General features: G+C 41.6%; 1 protein-coding gene across 1 annotated transcript in view; it reads left to right on the forward strand.

Annotated features, from left to right (window-relative positions):
• TOP1 (DNA topoisomerase I) overlaps positions 1–17663 on the forward strand; it is a 67327-nt gene that overhangs the window by 1361 nt on the left and 48303 nt on the right.

Here is a 17663-nt window from a genome sequence, read left to right on the forward strand (position 1 = left end):
TTAAAATTAAAACCTACTTTAAAAAAAAACAACAGACCATAGTGTGGACAATTCCAGAAAGGTAGACAGCATCACTTCAGGGACTTTGCAAGATAACTTCATTTTGTTCAGAAACATTTACAGGAGTCCTGTAATTTAATATATATATATATACACACTTATATGTATTTTTGTATATGTATATATTTATATATGAATATATATGTATATCTGTTTATATTATATTTACATTCCTATATATATGTATTCCTGTATATCTATAGATATACATTATCTTTTCTAATCAGCCTGATGACTGCTAACTTTTTCTGATAATTTATTCATTTTTATAGGAAGCAAGCTAATTGCAAGCCTTCCCCATTTGATAGATGTCAAATTGAAGGGCTTAAATATGATGAAGGGGAGTTGAGGACATAAAACCAACCTCTGTGTGTGTGTTACTGTCACTGTTTGGGATGTGTTAGGAGCTCTGAGCTGTCCCCTGACTGCTGAGGTGGTAGAGGACAAAAAAGGTGGTTGAAAATATCTGCTTGACTTATAGTTACACTAATTTTTAGAATGCTTTTCTGGATGATGTCCACGTGCCTGGTTGCTTTGTAGGCCACTGCATGTAAATATTTACAGATCTATGCTTGCGAGCACCTTTCTCTCTGTCAGTTCATTGGAATGTGATTGTGTGTGTGCAGCAGGAGCAGACAGTATCGAATATGCAGGTTTTGAACTCTTCATTTCCATTGTGAATTTATAGTGGAGCTTTATGAGTAATTCCTGTCAGGAAAAATGGGTGCAGTGGGTTTCCCAAGAAGTACAGGTGTAACTTTTGAAGCAATTTAAATATAAGCTTGTATAGGAATGCTTGTAGCCTTCTCATGCTGGAAAATACTTGCTTCATCTAAAGATCATCTTTATTTAGGGATAAATATTCCCTGGTAAGCTTTAGTTAGTTAGTGCTCTTGTACATAGAGGAAGTGATGTATATTTTTGACCTTTCGACTCCCATCTCCCAGTGAACCTTTCAGAGGGATTTTTCTCCTCTATTGTGACCATGTGCTGTTTTATTCTTCTAAGAGTTTTAGTCATGCAGCTCTTAAAACTCCTGTGGTTTTTATTTCTACCATGTGTTGAAGGAATTCAATACAGAAATTCAAAGTAAGACACCTTTATGGAAAAACTGAATTCCTGGTAAATCAAGTGCACCCAACAAATCCATACCAATGTAGGCATCAGCACCCTTTCCCTCCTGTTGTAATTCTTTGTGGCAGTCGTGTAACATCACTGTCATTGATCAGAGGCCCCTAAACCCCAAAACCCTTTTCAGCACTGGAAGGTACGTGTAACCCTGTTAGTCTTGCTAAGGGAATAATGCTGGATAGACACTGCAGTCTCTGACCTTGTGACCACCCCTGATCTCCCTGAAAACCTGTCACCTCTGCGTGCTCTGAGCCTTGTTTCCTCTGCACAGGAGCTCTTTGCTCTCGTGCATCGGGAATTGTCACACGCAGATGTGACAACAGCGATTCTCCTTCGGGCAGAGCACTGAGCCTCGTGCTCTTATTTCCTTGTTTTGACCCTATTTAGTGGTAAAGATTAGGAGTGGGTGGTAGGAATCCCAAGTGACAGGCTTTTCCCCCCCCCCCAGATGTTCAGAATTGGTTTGTATTTTGATTATTGTCAGGCAGCACTAAACAGTTGAGCCAAACTCTCCTTTTAGGCCTCCTGTACTTCACATTTGGGGGAAGTTTTCCTGGGGGCTGGGACTGACTCATTCTAAATGTTGAATGTAGCAGCAGTAAACATTTTTGTTAATAAGGAATGTTTTGGGTGACTTTTGGCTAGTGTATCAGTAGTAGGGCAGCTTAAGCACTTTGAAGCTTCCTGTTAGTAATGTTCCTATCTGGGTCAGTGGACACACTACCTGGGGCTGTGGTCACACAAGTTGTTGCAGCTGCAATAGGTTGGGTGGATCTGCCCATTGCAGGTCACCAAGGCACAGCCCGGTTGTAGCTGGGAGCCTGGATCTGGTTACACACCCGTTTCATTGATAGCAGGGTAGTGTTGGGTGTGAGAGGGGGTGCCAGCAGTAAATAAGTGTTCCTGGCTATTTCTTGTCATTAAATAGCCAGATCACTCTAAGCAAGAGTGATCCTGGACAAATTCCAACTTGAGTAATTGCATTCCATTTTCAATATCCAGGTTCTCCCTCCTGTTTGGCCGTAGTGGGTATTTTTTTCACCTTAGCTGTATTTTTAGTATCCGTACGCATTGCAAAGAATTTTCCATGTTCAGTGCTAGCGGTGCCTGTTTGCAGACCATGCTGAGAGCAGTATTGTGCTAAAACAGCCAGCCTTTTCTGCAAGTAACATCCTTGCAGTCTTCAGCATTCAGAAGGGAAATGGAGTCCAAAACTGTTGTTTCCAGCTACAGCTTGGATGCTGAAAATGTCCCCACCTCCACAGATTTGGATTCTATTGAGTTTTGCCTTTAAGAGCTCTGTTACTCAGGTTGGATGTAACAACCTCTTACTACTGAGGACAATGTTGAGACTAAAAGCAATTTATCTTGACTTTCAGCTCTCCCATTGTGTTTGCAGAGTGCAGCAGATAAAAATTACTTTTGTTTGCAAAATAATCAAATTGCATTCCAAAACTACTAAATTCTACTAACTGTTATTAGTGCCTTGGCTGCTCAGCAGCCTGTGATCAGAACTAGTGTAAAATCCAGAACTGCTCAGTATGAAGACTGAGGACATCACCCCAAGCAGTGCTTTTTGCTTCCAGTTGATTTGGCCAGTAATGTTAAGATGCAATTTGAGGTCAAGTATCACTGGAGTAACCATTACAGTGCATTAACAGGAGTCAAGTGTGAATTTGTCCAGCATCACAGAGGTGGCTTCTGGAATTCAAACATGTTTGAAGGAGGGGCTTACTTTAACAGTGAATATTTTTTTTGGGAGAAAAAAAAAAAAAAAAGGCAAAAACCAAAAAAAAACAGAAGCCCTTACTGCTGCAGCATCTTATCAGGAACTGGCAGGTTTTTTTGTGTTGGCCCAAGCGCACTTGGGGCATCTGTGTATTTATCAGGCTGGCAACATGAAGGAATGAGCAAGAGGGAAATTCAAATTAAATAACAGGAGTGCTGAACCAAATGCCGTACAAGTTAAGGAATTTCAGCACGTTTTGTGTTTTTGCATTAAATTCATGTTTCATGTATGACAGGGCTGTGCAATAAGAGGTGTGGGTGATTTAAATGCTAACAAACTGTAGAGCAACATAGCAGAGATCTTTAGGATTTCTCAGTGGTTGTGAAACAGTCTGTTGGAGACCAGATTTGTGCTTCCTTGCTGCTGCCTTTGCTGGCGCCTTCTGGATGGGTGAGAGTTTTTTGAAGGAGAGCAGGGCCACTTCTGGCACAGGGCTGTGTGTACCTTAGCACTGCTGTTAGAGCCGCTGTGCTAAACAAACTGCACGGATTTAGGAAGCGTGAAGGCACTGCCTGTGCTCTGTGTGTGTGTGACATGTCAGGGAGAAACTGTCTTTTGAGTTCCCTGGGAACATGTCTCACGAGTGCTTTAAATGTCAAACGTTTGGCAAGGGATCCAAAGTACAAAAGGTAGTTAATGGTATTTAGGTGCAGATTGATATCTCTGCTGAAAATTTCCTTTGCCTTTTTTGTGATACATGGAGATGTAGCTTGTTCCAGAAGAATGTAGCTTGTTCCTTCCTTGCATGGCTCCCTGCCTTCACTCCAGACTGCAGTGCTGGTGGTGAGCCTGCATTGTGGGAAGTGCTGCCCACAGCCTCAGAACAATACTCGGGTAGTTTTAAGTCTGCAACCACTTAGTTGTTTGTTGTTTTGTTGGGGGATTTTTTTTTTTTTTTTTATTTCAGAAGTGTTTTACATAAGACGCCAATCTCTGCGAAATTTCTTGATTTTGTTTTTTGCATTGATTTTCAATATGTTCACAGCAATCCCTCGCAGGGCTTGTTAGGATATGACAGCGTAGCTTCCGTATGGGAGTCTTCAGATTGTGATAGGTGAGAGTACTCTGAAGTAAATTTGTCATTCATGACACTTTTCAGAAATGTAAATAAACATATTGTTGGTAAGCTGCTCTTCACTACCATGTGCTGCATAAGTTGCATCTATTTTCCGCAGCAGAAGCCTCAGAAGGGCTTTGCTAAAGACCTTGAGGTCTGTTGTGTTAATTGTTCTGACACATTCAGCGTTTAGGTTAAAACTTAATGGGTGTCTGGTGGGAGTGGGGACTTGAGTGCATTTCTGGGAGCTGCAGCCAACTTGTGTTTTTGTTAAAACTCAGCAGAATTACTTAAATGTGCTGGAAGATGTGTTTTGGGGGTTAATGGCCCGTGTGTTTCTTCCTCCTAGCAGGTTTTCTTAAGATGTTTTTCCTTTTACTCCAGTGTTAAGCACTCTCTGTTATTAATGTGTTATCAGGGCTTCTTTGTTTACTTTGTTAAACATGAAAAATTTTGAACCAGGGGACCTGTGTAAAAGTGTGGTTTTTTTACATGGCTTCATGTAAATTAGACACACAGCTCATAAACATGATCAAGCACAAATCAGATTTAATTTCATTTACAACTGTGACTTCAGATATTCGTTAGATAGTTCATTGAATTCCAACCTCCTGAGTTGCACTGTCAGCAGAAACTGCAATAATATGTAATTATAGCAAGTACTTAACATCTCATTGACTCAAATTCCTCTGTTAATGATTTCACTGGATTCCTGTTAAAGTAATACCTGCTGAAATAGCACAAGCCACTGCCCTGTTGGAGGGAGGCTCCAGGTCAGATTCTTCCTGGTGTTGTAAATGGCTGTAGTTCTGCTAAAATCAGTGGAGCACTGACAGTGTATCTGCTTTTTTTGTTAATGGTCTGCAGGGATGGGCTTTAATGTCACAGTGACTATTTATGGGAAATACAGTTTAACCTAGGAAATCATTGCAGATTTTTTTTTTCTTGTGGCTTTTCAAGATGGGACAGTTTCTCTTTCAAGTCTGCTTGAGCTGGTTGTGCTGATACAGTTTCTCATATCATTGTAGGACATGTAGTCATTCACAAATATTTATTGGCTTATTAAATTTCATTGGTTTTGGGGCTTCCAATTTCATAGATACTGCTCCCCATTTTATAGAAAACCTCACACTCTGAAACATGGGAGCAAAATCTATTTAGTGTTATGTATTCTGCTTCTGCCTGGATTTTTGAAGGTCTGTCTTAGCTTTCCAAATCTGAGAGAAGACATTTGATACAGAAATCAGTGTTTATCACCTTGCTGTCCTGGGACTTTCCCTTTTGACAGCGCATACGACACATCTGCCTGTACCTTCTCCCTGCAGGACTCTGTTCCGAGCTGTTCAGCACTTGTCAGTGTTTCAATGTGGATCATCTTTAGATTTCAGAATGGTTCCTCTCAGTAAGGGAATGGGAAAAGGGTATGGGCTTGCTGTGGTTTCAGCAGTGAGGTTTTTTGCTGTTCTGCTTTTCTGAAAAAAACCCCAAAACAGTAGAAAATAAATTTAAACTCCAGTTCATAGCTGCAGTAGGCTTACTCCTTTTAAACAGTGTTCCCAGTTACTGCTGTCCTTACTCTGCCAGTAGCTGGCTGCCCCAGGGAGTTCCTCTGTGTGCTCTGGTGGCTTCCACTGTCCATCACTGGTTGAGCACTGGAATTACTACAGCGTGGAAGTGCTGTTCCAGGCAGAGCAGAGAGAGCCTTTTCTGCTGCAGGCTCCTGCTATTTCCTAGCACAGCTGAACACGTTGTAGTAGTGGTTTCCCGGTGTGTATGAGACTACAGTATTTTTAGCCCAGCGTTTGTTCAAAATGTCCTGGCTGACATAAATGCTGAATAGTTCCAGTAGATTTAATGAGGTTTATAGTTGGAAATATTTTCTTCTTGAATGCTTGCCTTTTAAACTAATGATGTTAGTCAATTGATCTTAGTCTATCTTGTGGTGTCGCAGGGAGAGTTAGGACATTTGGAAAGTGAAGTGAAAAGAAAGGATGAAGTTAATTTTGGATTCTTGTGACCTGCATGGTATAAGGAGGATTAAAAAATTGGTTTTGGCTTCAGAAATATGAGCATACCTGCATGTTTTCAAGTGGACATTTGGTTTCTTAATTTGACTTCTGTAGCTGCTCAGCTGATGAACAAGTGAGAGCTCCAGAGTTGAAAACGAAAGTGGAGAATGCGGAGCAGTATTCAGTCTTCCTGAAATTCGTTCTTTTGTAACATGTACTTAGCATCAGTAATTCTCAGACTTTAAGATAAAATTAGGATTTTTGAAATCCTTGTTTGGGTCAGCAGGAGCGGTGGCAGGAAATACAGTTTTATGCCAGTCCTTGCATCAAACAGTAATCTGGGAGATCCTCCAACACAACTGGTGGAGATCAGACTTGATGCTTTTGGAGACGTGGGAGAGCTTGGCAATTAGTTCTCTATTAATACTAATGATAGAGATGGAGTTCTGTAATGAGGGAAGATGAGTAGGAGAGGGACAGCGGTTCAAGTAAGAATTGCCTCACAAATTTTCTAGTGTTGTCACAGAGTTCTGGTGATGTTTTCCATCATCTCAAGGCCTGTTTCTCTGCTAGAATAAAACACTCTACTGCTGCTTCACTCTACCCTGCTTCACCAAGGGGAAGTTCCCCTTTGTTTCATGGCTGTTGCTTGAATCTCAACAGCTTTCTCTCAAAGGTGAGTGCAGCAGTTGTTCAGTTTGGAAGAATGCTGACAGCTGCTCTGGGTTTGAGATCTGCCCATTCCCAACACAAAGGAGTCCCAAGGACAGGCAGCAGTGGGCATGCCTTACTCGTGTCTTGGGAGGCTTTGGAGGCAGGGGCTGGAAAATGTCTGAAGTGCTTATCTTGATGGGATGGGGGCAGTGCAGGCTCATTGGAGGCACAGCAGGAAAGTTAGTGCAGGTGCTTGTCACTCAACCTCAGTAGACAGTGTCTCCTCAAGAAAAACACCCTGCATCTCCACCTGCAGTACTTAAATCCCTTTCTGAGTTTGATGGTGTTGAGTTCTGAAATTGGGATGAAAGCAGGGTAAAGAGGGACAGTATCAGACCTTTGGGAATAGTTTTAATTGGAGGCTCCTGTCAGTCTCAAAGAGACGAGAGTTGCTTCCCACAGAGCTTCCGATCAGTAGATGTTTTTGGATTCCTTATCAATATTTTTTGACGTGAGTGTATTTGTTCATGTTCACAAGCTTGCCATATGCTTTGTGCAGTTGTGAGCTGTGTGGGTGTCCCTGTATGTATTTTTATCTTATACCTTCGTCAGAGAAGGAGCTTTTTAGGGAGTGTTAGCAAGACAATGGTTTCCTTCTCTATCAGTATCACAGAATGCTGAGCCTTTGATGCCCACCAAAAGATGGAGATTTTCCTTCATAATTCTGCCCAGCGTAGACGTGTTACAGACAGATGGACACTCATGGAATTCAGCTTTGCAGCAGAGTAATTCTGCGGCTGCCTGTATCTTTCCATCACTGGAGAGAGATTGATTTCTGCCTCAGGAAAGCTTGGAGTGTACTTGTAGCTTCACTAAAATGTTTTGATCAGTCTATATGTGTAACTCATCTTTGGCTGTGTCCATTAAACCCATGTTCTGTGGTGGGAATCTGCTTGTGTCCTGGTTTTGGGTGGGATAGAGTTAAGTTTCTTTGTAGTAGCTGGGACAGCGCTGTGCTTTCAGATTTACTATGAGAATAATGTTGATAACACACTGATGTTTTAGTTGTTTGGACAACTAGCTAAGTGCCTGCTTGGTTTCATCAGCTGCAGTGTACAGCTGACAGTCTCTTTCTCACACACAGCATTCAGCACATAGTGCAGCTTTATTTGGGGGAGAAATACTCTTACATTCTCAATGAAGGCATAGTTTGTGTTCTTCAAGATGTCCGTTTTTCTTCCATAATGCTATTTTTCAATGATTTTCTAAAAATAACCCCGTGGTGGTTTTTATTCCTTATTGCTCATTTTGTAATCCTAGTCATTGATTTGCATAGTGTTACCAATTTTGCAGCAAGCATCAAGGACCTCAGTAGTTGAGTATTTTGCTGTGTTTAAGAATAAATGATAAGAAGAAATTAAATATGAGATGTGGTCTTGAACATGCATAAACTGCTTACAGCTTTTCTGTCTAAAACCCACTGTTTGGCTGCCTTGAAATAAGTTTTACCAAATGCTTTAGAATTTCTGGTGTTGAGGGCACTGTACTATTCAGTATATGCACCAGAAAATTGAAAGTTGTCTTGTTTCTATCCAAATGTCTTGTCAGTTTGGTGCAGCTAGATGTGTGACAGTGTCTAAAGGGAATAATTTTAAGAATTTTTAAGAATAATTTTTTTAGACATTGGCCAGAGACATGGCTTCACAGTTAAAAGTCAAGAAAATAGCTCCTAGGGATGGAGCAATCCCCAAGTGCAGATAGCTTTTTAATTTTTTCCTGGCATTTGTCACATACTCTGCTCTATTGCCTAACACAGCTTCTGACATACGAGATCATGAACTTACAGAGTGTTATCCAGAACATTTTTTCTTTCATTTGTCACTTCTGTACACATTTTCAGCTGAACATTGCAGCAGCTTTTCCTGTGTATGTAACATGGAGTAGATGACCTGTACTTTAGGGCCAGGGCAATGTACTTTAGTTGAACTTTTTATTGATGGCAATATTTTACTACTCAAGGCTTATCCTGGTATTTGAACAAGGGCCAGACTCGTCAAAACAGCTGCTCCTCTTCCTCTGAGGTTGCACTTTCTTGCTTTGCAGAGGTGGCTTATAAAGACCTTTTAGGAGAGAACATGCTTCAGTGTTTTCTCCCCCTTTGAACTATAGTGTCTGGTGCAGATTTTTTAGTAGCTGGAGGTAAAGTTGAGAAACATGATCATCTTCTAAGGCAGAGATTTCTGGAGTTAGGGTTTAAGCAAACTTGGTATTTTTGTGGTCTGTAGGCAGAGTTTTAGGAGGAGAAAAGTGGAGATAGCGCCAGGAGACACACCCTATTACATACAGTCTCTTTGCAGACCTGATAACCAGGTGGGAAGATTGTCTTCCCTCATCTACTCTGCAGCAGGTGCAAGTGGATGGAGTTTGTGCTGTCCTTAGGGAGATTAGCAGCTGATAAGTTGGCAATTCTTATTGCAGCTTCTGGTTTGGTGCAGTGCTGCCTCACCAGCTGTCAGCTTGGCTGGAGTGCTGGGTGCTCTGCTCAGGACACCAGGGTGACGGGTTGAAAGTGCAGACAGACTCTTTTGAAGCTGAAGGCAGGAAGCACCAAGGTAACATTTTGTTACTCATGGATGCTGTGTCTGGGTTTAAGGTCCTTTGTGCTGTAATTTGTTATCTTGTCCTAAGGCCTTATTGTTTAAATAGGCAACACAATGGGGAGAGAGGGAGTACTATGCTCTTCTCAGAGCTGGAGAAACCAGAGCATAGTGGAGTGATTTTTTCCAGCACAGACATAGATGTAAAGCTGTCTGGCTAGGACTGAGATTCAGTTCCATCTTGGACATTTGCTTCTGACTTTTAATTCCTTCTCCAGCTTAAGACTGAGGTCCTTATCAAAGGGCAGCACAAAGGGAAGAAAAAAAAAAAAAAGGAGCTTCTGCAGTTTTAGGAAATTGTTATATGCAAATCCCATCTCAGGAGCTAAGGTGGGCATTTTTTGCTGTGGTACTATCTTATTTTACACATACTTATGATACAGTGCAAATTAGAAATGTAGTGTGGAGAGTTCTGCAATTAGTGAAATCACTGGATTTGCAATAGGCAGACAGTGTCTTCCTGGTGCAGGCTTCTGGTATCAAGGACATCAACCTCTTGCACCATACAGGCCACCTTGCTGGGGTGTCTCCTAATCGGGCCTGGAGCAATAGGAAGAGCAAATTATGTCTTCTCCCAGTTTGTGAATGCTGGTGAGTGTGTGAGTAAGATCAGTTTTTGGAAAGATAAAATAGCTGGGATGGGCAGGTACTGGTTTAAACTTGCCTTAGGAAGGCACCTTACAAGTTAGACGAGCACTCTCCAGTTTAATCCAGCCTTTTGGGAAACAAGAAACTGGAGCTCTTGGGAGATCCTTGTGAAGGGGATGATTCATTGCGACACAAGCAGCGTGTACAAAATGGAGGGATGGAGTAGAGCTAGTGACGTACTCTGAGGTTTGTTCTCTAGAGTTAATGACCACCAGATGGGGAATAAAAGGCTGCCTGCTTTTCTTCTGAGGACCGGGAATGTCACTGAGGCTGTTAAAATGTGCTGTATCTGGGGTAATGCTGCTTGTGCACAGCAAACCCTTTGATGTGTGGATCAGAGTTAGCTTTCCTTGCTGGTGTTTCCCCTCAACACTTGGGTTTTAGCATGGGTTTTGGCTGAAGATGAGATTCCTGCAGTGTGGTTTACAATGCACCTCAGGGATACAGTGCAAAAGTCTTTGAGTGCTTTCTGCAGTAGAAAAACTAAGGTGCAAGGTTGTGTTCCCATGCATAGTGTAAATGGCCAATCACCCAGGGGCAATAGGTTCATGTGGACAGAAATGCAGTGCAAGATAAATGAGATGAGCTCATTACAACAGTGACCTTGATTAACTTCTGCAGTGTTGCCCAATCCCACTGTAGGTGTCATCTCCATCCATCTTTGCAGTAAGCAAGCACTGGCACAAATCAGAGTCTGAATGTCAGTGCTGTAAACTCTGATACTCACAAGTTGTCATCCCAGAAGTGTGTAGGTGTTTGGGTTGTTTTGTCTTGCTCCATCAGATGGGACATCTCTCCAGCTGTCCAGGATACCTTTGGACATGGATGCGGAGAACATTTGCATTTTTCAAGAGCCTTTTACACTTTTGCAATCTCCTATCCTCCTGCCTTCTTCCTACTCCAAAACCTGGAATACTGTCAGAGGAGCCATCATCTTGTCTAAATCATGTTATCATAACTCTGTATGTCACCTGCACTTCAGTAGGGAGCATAAGCAGGCTGTCCTTGAAATACCTGTTTTTATGAGTAGATAGAGCCTTCTAATTTAAATTATGCTGCTCTCTGGATTTTCGTAGCTGTCATAAACAATGTCTTTCTTTTATCATCAAGTGGGCTTATTCAGCGTCGCCTGTGTCTGAAGGAAGCTGCTTTCTGGGTTTTAGGCTGTTGTAATCATATAGATATAAAAAGTACAGCTTGGCCCTTGATGCTCTGTGCTTGGCAGCTTTAGTTGTCAGCATGAGGTCTTGGTGAGCCCAGCACGGTATAGTTTTATTTGCTCCAGTCCATAGCTTGTCTTGAAGTAGATGGAGGCTGCAGCTGGAAATAAGATGGCTATCCCAGTAATTTAATTCTTAAATTGAATCCTGGGCAAAAGGCAGAAGCAGTTGAATTGGCAAGTGTATCATTTTCTTGTTTCACAGGTGAGGGTATGAAGCTGTTGTTCTGGAAGCGCTGCGTTCTGTCTAAGACATTTTCCTCTTCCTTCCTGTCCAGCCCTGTTGTTGTGACTTCTGTCCACTGATGCATAATCATCAGTTTATGGTTTTGCTCCGCATCATTGTCAGAACATGAGCTTGTCTGTGCACAGCAAAACATGAATTTATGTTTGAACCACAGCCTGGGTTAAAATTGTCCTTCCCTGTGTTAATGAGCGGGCCTCTCCTGCAGCACTCATCCTGGGCAGTATTTGCCTCTTTTGGGAATCTGATGAATTTTTCTTCAAAGCTGCCAGTGCTGTCTTTGCACACCGGCTGAATCTGGTCTGTGAGCACTTCAGCAAGCTGGGTACACGGTGCTGACAGCAGGGACAGCGAGTTCAGCAAGGGCACTGGATCTCCCAGGAGCTAATCTGAGCTTGGGCTGTGCCCATCACTGCTCAGTGTGCTTGGAGAGAATGAGAAATGATGCTGACACCACGGCCACATTTCTGAGGGACCGGGAGCTTTGCTAAGTCTTTGTGTACTGAAGTTAGGGTGTATTTTTAAATGGTTTCCTTTGTAGGGAATAAAGCTGTGGAGCTTTGTTTTGTGAAATAAGTCCCCTGTAGCTGTATTTCACAATAACGTGAAACAGTGTTCAAAACAGATGTGAGCCTCATTTATTAAGGGCAGAATTAGTTTGGTTTTAATTTAAGTTCTTGTGTTTTATCTCCCTTTTGGTAAATACCCCATCCATTCACACTAGCACAGGAGCCTGATGCTCAGATTCTCATCCAGAGTAAGAAAACTTGAATTCCAAAGGGAATTTTTTAGTGTGTGTGTGATTTTTTTTTTTCTAAGATGAATTTTTATATTGTCTTTTTGTGTGTATTAACATTTTAATCTCAGGGGAGCTCTGGAATTAGCTTCGGCAATTAGCTCCATAGGTAACTAGAGTCAAACATGCCCTGACTTTAATTGTTTTTCCCCAGTACTAAGAAAAGTATTTAAAAATTATTGTAGTACATGGACTACAAATAAGTATAATGATAATTTTTGTCATAGTAGCTCCAGAGGCTGCACAAGTAAGTTTTCCACTGATTTTCAGTTCAGGAAAGATGTAGTGTTTAGAAGGGCTTTCTTCTAAGCATCTGTGAAGTGTTTGAAGGCTCAAGAATGAATGCAGATTTGTGTCATTGCTAGGTTTGTCACAGGTCTGTTATTTCCAGTTCTGAGGGTGGTGTCATATGTTCAGCAAGTGTCAGGGACACTTGTTCAGTTCCTCATCCTGTAAGCTCAAGCTCTTTCTTAAATCCTGACTGTCTCTTCCCCATCATTGCCAGGAATTCTTACTCTGTGTATACTACTGGGTGGTGTGGTTAGTAGTGCTGACTACAGGTGTGTGATTTCCCAGGTCCTGCCATCTGAATGGGTCTAGTTACATTCAGATCCAATTACTTGGGGAGATTGGTACTTCAAAAAAGCACAGACTTAGGTTGTCAGGCATCTTTGTCCACCAAGAGTCAGAAGATGTTTTCTGCCTGTAGGGCACTGCAGTTTTCCATTGCACTTAATCCACCCAGCATTACCCTTGGACATCAGATGTGCACATCGTTTGTAAAACACTCTCTCATGAAACAGATGCTGGGCTTGACCATAACAGGACATGTTTCATAGCAGCAAAGTTAGGTGGTTTGGGTTTTGTTTGGGTTTTTTTAGTGTATCTTGCTTGGTATTAGCAAATTACCTCCTTGCTTTACTTGTGTGTGTTTATGGCTTTCACTTAAAAAGGAAAACTGCAGTTTCTGTGTCAGGGTGGCTGTCTTACTGTGAAGTACGACAGGATTCCACTGCTTGTCACAGTGACTGCAGTGACAGAAAGTGCCTTGGTTTATATTTTGGTCTCAAGTCACTCATACTCTAAAGTCTCTTGTTGTGAAAACCTAATGCTGAACTGTTTCTCTGGTCTTAGATCATTCCTTGAGCTGAGACTACTGCGCTGCTTAACCTCGTAGAGACACAAACATGTCCTTAGGAAACCAGGTTGAACTTACATTGTATCCAACAAATTTGGGGTATTTAGCACAACATTACCAGAAGAAAAGTTGTCCTGTTACAAGCTGTTACTTAATTCTCAATTTTATTAAACCTCTTTCTTCAGGAGTATCTTCATCTGTTGAAGCAGCTACTTAGTTTTGAGAGTGGCATGAGAAGTTAAGTATCTCATGTTGCTGCTAATTTTCAGAATAGATTGTTCACAATTATTCTTTCTTCTGGTATTAGGGCTACTTGTCTTGTAGTTTTCTCCACTCTGTTTAGTATTACACAGCCCATTAATGAAAGCAGAAGGCTCCAGGCTTTCACTGTTGGAACCTTTTTACATCTGATACGATCAAATAAAAGGTGATCACGGGTTGCAGTTGTGACTACAGGAAAAAGAGTGAATTTTTTCCTTGGTCTGCTGGAGACTGGAGCACAGGAAATAAGATAATTGCTAGTTCAAAAATAACGTGCTACACTTTAAAACTTGCAGAATAATGTTGCTGCAATGCATGGACACTCAAACAGATTAAATGTATTTGGGTATTGTAGTTTCAGAAATTGCTGGGGCTGCTGTGCACTCCTGAGTAAAGCTGAACATGCTCAGAGGAGAGCAAGCCTTGCTCTCTGCTGGATACCTGGATAATGCTCTCACTCCCAGATGTGGTTTTGTCTAGCACAGGCTTGAAACACTTGGTAGATCAGGATTGGAGGGAATGATGCAGCTGCTGCTCTGGGCTCTTTGTGTAAGAGCAAACTGCTAAATCAGCTGGAGTGGCTGCATCTTCCATGCGCTCATTATTAGTCTTTCGTGTCAAATCAGTAATAAATTTTAATAGATGTATTGATTTAATTTTGACTCTAGTAAAAATTATAATAACTTTTTAAAAAAGTCTCAACATATATAAAACTGGCAGCCAAGAAACTTCAAAATATTTTATAGCATTACAGCTGAATCATTCCAGAATAAATTATGAGATTGTAAATAGTCTTAGATGTTCATCTTGTTTCCTTTGCCTATTTCTGCTGTCAGATAATCAAGGTGAAATAAATATTTCCTAATGCATTGGAATACGCCTGAAAGTAAGATGTATAACTTAGGTTTCTCACTTTAGGTTATATTAAAGAAAAATTACAAAGCTTTGAATCTTAATGGTCACTTCTGTAGTAATCACAGTTTTTCAAGCATGTTTCTACCCCTCTGACCAGTCAACCTTTTAAAGATACCAGGTTCCATGTTCAGAAAATGAAAAGTAGAGAATGTGGTTGTGTTGCAGTAGCTGTAAAGCAGGAGCTCTGATATGATGGGAGTCTTCAGCTGAGCACTTGGAATTTAAAGTGTAGTGATAAATGAACTTTTGATGACACTCTGCACCTGCATCCTATTTCCTTTGGTTTAAACAGCTAATTTAGTGACTCTGGTAGTAGAGGGCATTTGAAAGCTAAAAAGAAAATGCTGTTTTCACACCTTGTTATTTCTGCATGGGTAAAGAAAGGACTGCTCTTTAAATTGAGGCACAAGGTAATCAGAGTTGATTCAGTTCAGTTTTGAGGACTATGCTTGCTTTCTTTTAGATGGGAAACAAATTACATAAACATTTCCTCCCCTTCATGTCTTATTCAAGGCAGATTTGAGTTTTTCGTGGGGTAGAATCTGAAAATACTGGCTATGTGTTCCATGAAGAGATGCCTGCTCTTAGGTTTAAAGAAAAAAAAAACAAAACAAAACAAAAAAAACCACCATCCAGCAAACAAAACCCAAAAAAACCCCCTCACCAAACTAGTAATACATTGCATGGAGTTTTTTTAATTGAAGAAGTTAGGAGTGTATCATGCATAATAATGTAGCCACAGCCTTTTATCCTGTGTCAATAGGTTATGTTTTATATTCAGGTATTTGTAGTGGTGTGATGTAACAGTTGTCAACTAGTGAGATTTGGCCTGGATTTAACATAATAAACAGATTACAGCTGCATGAAGAGATTAAAATCAGTGACTTAAAGTAACATTTTGTAAATTGAAGACTTCCAATGGAATTTAATGCACCCTATCTAGGAGCTGTACTTATTAAAATATTTGAATCATAGCGTTACTTTAAAACTACTGTGTCCTACACTGCTCTGCTGATCCTTTCTGCGTGCTCTTTCCCTTCCTTCGGAGGACTCAGGAGTACAGAAGTGCAGAAATCTCAGCTGTCATTAAACATTTACGTCTTGTTTGCTTTCTTGTGTGTTTTAGCTGGAATCAGATTTCTTCTTGTATGCTAATTGTGGTAAAATCCCCTTAAGGCAGGGGAATTGCATTCCCTCCCTTGACTTGAGAATGGGACTTGTGGCAAGGCAGACTGATAAAATGCTTCTAGACACTGCTGGAATTGGCCCCTTGTGGGTGAGTGATCAATTAGCTCACCCACAGTGGGAACAGAGGTGAAATCGGGCTGTATCCATCCAGGGCAGCCCTACACTTTAAAGGAATCACTGTAGATATGAGGGAAAAAAAAAAGGCAAAACAAAACCCAACAAAAAAACCTGTCTGGATTCAGTGTGGGAGTTGCTCCTACAGTGAGGAACCAGCTCAAATGTAATAAAAATAAGTTCTCAGTCTTCTGAAACAAACTTCTTCTAAGACTTTGGCCATGCTACCCCATCAGTTCAGCTTAATGGGAATGATATTAAACAAGTAGTAGGAGAATAATCTGACTCCAGTGCATAAAGCAGTGATATTGCTTGGCAGAGGTGATTTAAAGCTTCCACCAGCCACTTTTTTTGTCTTGTGCATTCAATTCCCAGTCTCAAACCGAGTGTTGCAGAGGCTTGTTCCCAAGGGTGCTGCCTCTGAAGTCTTTCCTCCCTGCAGCGAGCAGGAGACCAGCACTGGCCAGTGTCAAGGGATGGTTAATAAAAGGCTTTGAGCAAATGCCATCAGAGCCTCTCCCTGAGGACGCTGAGCGTGTACCACTCCCATGTGTATAAACTGTGTGATCCTGGCTGCTGACACAGCCTGGGCATCCGCTGCTGCAGGAGAGGCAGTTCAGTGCCACTGCTTTTTTTTTTTTTTTTTTCCCCCTCCCTGATTTGTTAGATTTTTTCTTGGGGGGAGCCCTTGTTCTGGGTTAAACCCAGGACAGTTGAACACACCAGCCCTGTCCTTGTGTGCTGTGAATACAGGCTCTGTATGAGCTGCTCTTGGGACATCACTCTTGTGCTAAGGAGGTGTCAGCATTTCGGGTAGTCTTTACAAAAAGCTTCTTTTCCATGAGTCCGAGTACAGTAGTGATTTACAACACAGTCAGCAAAAGAAAATGTTTTTCTAGTTGACATCATCACAGGGTAATTACTCCTGACAACACAGCAGTTCTCTTGTAACCTACTACAATTTTTAAACTTACACCTCAAAATAATATCAACCTGTTTTTTAAATACGGCTGAAGCCTCTCTTATTGTCTATAAGGACTAGGATTTGTCATTGGCTGCCCCTGTTTTCTTCTGGTTCACCTTGTAAGTTTGCATGCAGTAATCAGCTGTTGCCTTTGCCTCACGAATTGTGCTGTTTGCACCTTTCCAGTCTAATGATGGTATAAAGAGCATTTGGAGGCGGAAGGAGCTTGTGCTGGGGGCACTGACTCAGTCTGTGGATGGTGTACAGAACATGAAGTTCTCTTGTCTGCAGTGCGAAGTTGTGACAGATTGCGCCAAAAGATTCTCTTTGCTCTTGACCCAGTCTGTTGAAGTAACTCTCAGGGCTGCTCCCGGGGTAATTCTTTGCCAAAAATCTCGCAGAGGTGATTCAGCTCTTGCCTACCTGTGTCTGCAGTGAAGCAGCAGCACTGTCACTGCATGCTGTGCTGGAGGTCTGGCCTTCATTCTTGTGCTGCAGCTAAGCACTGGCTCAGGTTTTCTGAGCATGGAAGCAGCTAAAGAGGTGAAGTGCCTCTGGCATCTGTGCACTTGGTGTTTCAGTCCCCCTGGCTTGCACATCCTTCCTGAGAAGGGATTGATGAAAAGTAATAATGTGTTGTCCCCAAAATTCTGCAGCCCAAATGGTTCACCAAGAGGTCCTAAAGGAAAAGATTCCTGCAAACCAGAAAAATAAGGGTTAATAAAATAAGGGGTTTGCTTTAGATAATGTTGAAGTAAGGGATAGGTTATCTCCTGTAGTCCCTGATAGCTCCGAAGTCTAAACAGGGCTGTAAAAGTT

This window comes from Sylvia atricapilla, chromosome 16 (genome assembly GCF_009819655.1).
Source record: "Sylvia atricapilla isolate bSylAtr1 chromosome 16, bSylAtr1.pri, whole genome shotgun sequence".
Classification (NCBI taxonomy): Eukaryota; Metazoa; Chordata; class Aves; order Passeriformes; family Sylviidae; genus Sylvia; species Sylvia atricapilla.